Here is a 5,228-nt window from a genome sequence, read left to right as displayed (position 1 = left end):
TGGATTCATGGTTCCGGGAACATGTCGACACTGTTCAGTTCTGAATAATCTTCGGATTTCTTGAACTCTATTCCATACGAAAGTTCCCGATGGTTCGTCTAATATTTATCCAAGATAACACTGTCGATCAGTCACTCCAATAATGAACAGTAATTTATTTTGAGTTTAATGATGGTAACGCTGATGTGGCAAGTCTAACATACCTACAGTAGCCGCTAATAATTCCAGACGTGTTATGGTGATCTTTCTGCGTGCCACTCGTGTGTTTGCTTGTGCAAGTCGTATATCCGCTTTATCAATCCTCTCTACTTGCAAGAATATAACTGCGGCATATGCGGTTTGACTAGCATCCCAGAATATATGCAGAGAAATATCTTCAACACATGGCAGCCTTTCAATCACACATCTAGGAATCTTAACCTCAGCCAAGTGACGTAGTACTGCCAACCATTTCCGAAACCATTTCTTTGATGATTCATTTACTTCAGTGTCTCATTCCAGCTAAGTTGCCCAAAGTTCCTGTAGAATTAATTTATGTCAGAGAGATACAGGACATGAAAAACCAATGGGATCAAATACCCTGTGAGCAACTCTTAGTAATATCCTCTTTGTTATTACGTCAGGTATGAAATCAATGACATGTGTCATATTCACCTCAGTAGTATCGTTTTCCTTATTCAAAAAGAGTCCTAACACGTTGACAGTTTTTCAGATGTTTTGTCGTGAGAATACTTCCCCCCTCGCAGATTGAAGGATGCCTTCTCCATAATTATATTTGCCTCTTACATGAATGAATTGGGTTCAGCTTCATTGTTAATACTTGTAGTACTATTATCTACATAGAATCATGCTGTCAGCCTTTCTATTGTCGGAATCAAGTAGGGATTGGTATCGACTTCCTCTATCTTCATTTCGTACAAATGGAATTCGATTGTTGCTGACTACAAGGAAGGAGAACATGCAAGACCGAAAACAACTCTATTGTGACGAATCACTTTCATATTTCTTGTACTTTCCTTATCCCACAAAAGAAATCTTAAAAAGTCACGGTCTCTAAGATGGGCGCTATGTCTGCAACCGATCCAATGTAATTTACTCTGAACTTTAGTAATGAACTAGGAATCAACTGAATAAGATTAGGTCCTATCTCAATATAATCATTTAGAGATGGGGCGTTCCTCCGCATAGCGGAGGCTTCAAAAACGGGTCTTATCTTGGTGTACTCTTCTCCTTCATGACAGGTCGATGTGATAAATAGTGCCCACCATTCGCCAGCTCTTCCTCGGGTACCACATCATTAATTCCTTGCTCCATCCAATCTCGTAAAACGCACCGTCTCCCTCATGACGTCGTTCAACTTGTAGTTTCTTGGTGGCTGTCTCCAATCTGCGCTGAGTTATTTCACTGTTGTCCTGAAGAGATGGGTGTTTTTCTCTCCAAGGTAGACACACTTCATATCTGGTGTCTTCATTCTTCCTCACAGTCTCCAGGAAATTCTTCTTAACTTGTTCATTCTTCTCGATAGTAGATTCGTTTTCTGCAGGGTGAGTAAGTCCTAGAATATTAAGTCCCAGAAAACAGAAATTTTTGTTTGTTTTGAAAACAATGATGTCACAAACATTGACTATGCATCCCTTCTAGGTTTATTATAAATTTGTCCATTAGTGTCCACCCTATAACAGACTCAACTAGAACTAGACCACATTTTATTTGACGTGTATTCCCAGTATGCAGTTCACCTGCGACATCTGCCCCCAGTAGAATATGTATGGGTACTCGGTCTAGTACATCTGTTAAACAAATCTTCAGATCCTTTATCTCATCACTCCAAGTACCAGTTCTAACATATAGGACATCTTCACAAATTATTTCTTGGCTCAAACTTGCAGTTCCTGAGAATAGCTTCTCTCTAATCTCCTTAAACTTATGTTGTAACAACCATGCATTGCCTCTTGGGAACGTACTCCCCCAAATAAAGAGTGTATTAGTTTCCTTTCCGATTGACGTGTACCACATTTGTTCAGCTAATCAACGCACAATGTAAAATTGAGTAATCCCGGTATCAACGATCGCTCGTACTGTTCTTTGTTTATCCTTTTCCATAACAACAACTGCCAGTGTTTGCAAATATACCTCAGGAGAACAAGAGACGTTAGCCATAGACTTATCTGCATCCTCACTAATCGACTTTCTTGTTCTCTCAAAATTGCTTTTGGAAAAACTTTCTTTGTCCTTGTTACCAAGTTTATAACACACTAATACCACATGTTTCCCACCGCAAACAATATATCTGATAATGGATTTACCAGCTTTACTTTGAAGACCCCTCTTTATACATTTAAAACTATGAAATGAAAATTGTGCACCCTAATTATTTGGACATATTTATATGTGTACTGGTATTTTATCCCCCCTTAGCATCCATTGTTTGAATTGCCGTTAATTAGTGTGACCGACCATGTCTGTATATTTAAAACTGTTACCTGCTATTTTTACGTCGATAGCTTCGATCATTCCCATTTGCTCAATAAGTGAATCGATAAGTGCGCGCGTGCGCAGGTCACACTTCTGAAGTGTGCGCTGTGGCTACTTCAAGGTTCCCGGCGAGTTGAGTTGTGTTGCAACCGAGCTCCAAGATGGTCTGATCAAGAGGTGCTCGTTGGAAGACATGCTGGAAAGCTTGCGGGATGGAATTAAACACTCCCGGATAAGTTGGATATAAACTAAGGCCATGCCTTAATACTCTTTTTCAATATATTGTGTTCTCCAACTTACAATAATTTTATATTTTAGTGATATTTCATTATGTGAGCGTGTTTACCGCTGCCTGTGGGGCAGGCAGGCGTATTGTGACATCGGATTACACTAAACTGGATACGGAACCACCAGAAATTTGTTTCTGAAGATCATCTACTTAAGTGGATTATTTGGAGGAGACATTATCTACTGCCGTCGTCATGGAATTTTCAACAACATTGACTATTTTTGCGGCCTCCAAATTAGGCGAGTGAGGAAAACTGCGCTATCATCTGATATGGGAACGGCGAAGCGACAGATGGTAGAGAGTAGTTTACCTCCGAGCACGGATTGGCTACGCTGGTCGTACAGTGCTGTCTAGTTGAAGCCCATCCGCTCCAGGCCACCTTACCCGAGACATTCCTTGTCAAGCAGCTGTTGAGCTCGCACCGTAAGTGCAATTAAAGATGGGTAGAAAATGTGGTCAGCCTGGGCGTGTCTATTACCTGAAGAGGACAAAGTGAGTGCGAGAAACAAACAAGAAACTCTGAAGCATCGCCGGTTGGAAGGGCTGAAGAAGAAGGATTTAGCCAGCCAGGCAAATTCCGTAATTGTGAATGTATTGCAATACGTGCAGAAGTTGGCCGACTCAAATATTTTTCAGATTTTGAACTTCAAGAAAAGCCAAGTATTGACTGCAAAATGTGTAATGTTAGCTTTCGTCCGGTCCAGAGATGTGTTAATGAAGCGAAATATTCACCCAACCATAAAATACTTTCATCACCAAGGAAAACTTGATAAATTAGCTCTCTCTTGGGGCCATGAGGTAGTAAGGTTGCTACTCCACCACTGCCAATACAACCCAATTGAAATAATTTGGGCTCACGTCAAAAAAGAAGTGGCAGAGAGGAACAAGACATTCAAAATAAACGACGTAGAAAAACTCACGTCAGAATCCATCGACCGTGTGACTGCTGCAGATTGGGAAAAGTGGTTCAATCTTCAAGCAGACGATTGGGCAAAGGATATAATCAGGGAGAAAGAATGGAGCCATTCATCATCAGTGTAAATGACGACTCGACAGATAGTGAGATGAGTGATGACAGTGACTAAGAAAGCTTAGACTGCCTTTTAGCTGGAAGCCGATTCTTAATTCATTGTAAATTCATGCAAGCTATCCTTTAAGTAGTTCTTTTTCTATATAACTCAGTCCAATATATATTATTCTAATATTTAAAGTTATAATGTAATAAAGCTGATACAGATTAATATGTAATCCGAAAGTATATACGGCGTCCTGTAGCCTATGCTGGCGCACGCGCTCCGAACTGCCTCAGCTAGCATCATTTACGTGATAGCGTTATGGACATTTTCCCAGGAAAACTACAAGATCCACGGTAATATGTTTCAGATAAAAAATGTATGTCATGCGATTTTTTACATTCTTCCCACAGACAAAATATTATTGGCTGAAGAAATACAAATTTGGCCGCTCACTTAAATTTTCAATATGTGATTCTACGGATTTAAATTTACTCGTTCAAGATTTTAGTTTTAAAAATTATTTATAGTGGTTTATGTGGAATATAGTTATACCATTGAAATCAGCAGTCTTTTCTGAAGCTTGAAGTATAATTTGTTTCGAAACATTGCATGAATTAACATCGGGATGCTGAGAGAGAACAACTTGCATAGCGCTCCGAAATTTTCGCCAGTTGCTACAAAACCTTGGCATCAGCGTAATTTCTATGACCCTTCTAACGCGGTGGCCGGTAGATGTTAGGGTCACCAATTAAAAATTAAAATATCCCGTTGAAATCATATATTTTCACTATTTATTCACAAGAGAAACAGGCACTTATACACGTCAGCCATTTTTCATTTTCAACAGACACACACATGCCTCTCTAACCCAGACGTCTCTCCCTGCTGCCAACCCTGTCATATTAAATTAAATTTCAAATATGTTACCAGGTATTGCCATATATCACCTTATCTTGAACAGCTGTTATGGTTATATTTGGCGGAGAGAAAAAACCTTCACACTGTTTCGCTAGTTCACTATATTCTCCGTACAGGCATACCAAGTTATCTTAGAATGGATCTTAAATACTTGTCATCCCCAAACAGTATACCTACAAGTCTGAGCTACACAATATACCGCACGACCGGTTAATGCAACTCATTCATACCTGCAACCATACGCTCCTGGAATTCCCTTCCGGCCGTAATTAGAGACATACTGTACAAAGTAAAGTGTATTTTTAAAAGATGTTATAAATGGTACATAGACTTAAGAAATTAGTATTAATGTTTTTATAGTAACTCTCAGAAACTGACTGTGGTTTATAACTATTATTGAAGTTTAAATTTATAATTATATGTAATTAGAAAACTTAATACTCTGTAGTTTGTGCATTGTAGCAAATATAAGATGGTTTGGCATAACAGCACGCTTCATACCTTGAGCCACGCCATAAAAAAGGTCAATA

The sequence above is a fragment of the Anabrus simplex genome, chromosome 1 (genome assembly GCF_040414725.1).
Source record: "Anabrus simplex isolate iqAnaSimp1 chromosome 1, ASM4041472v1, whole genome shotgun sequence".
Lineage (NCBI taxonomy): Eukaryota > Metazoa > Arthropoda > Insecta > Orthoptera > Tettigoniidae > Anabrus > Anabrus simplex.
Note: the sequence above shows the minus strand (reverse complement) of the source record.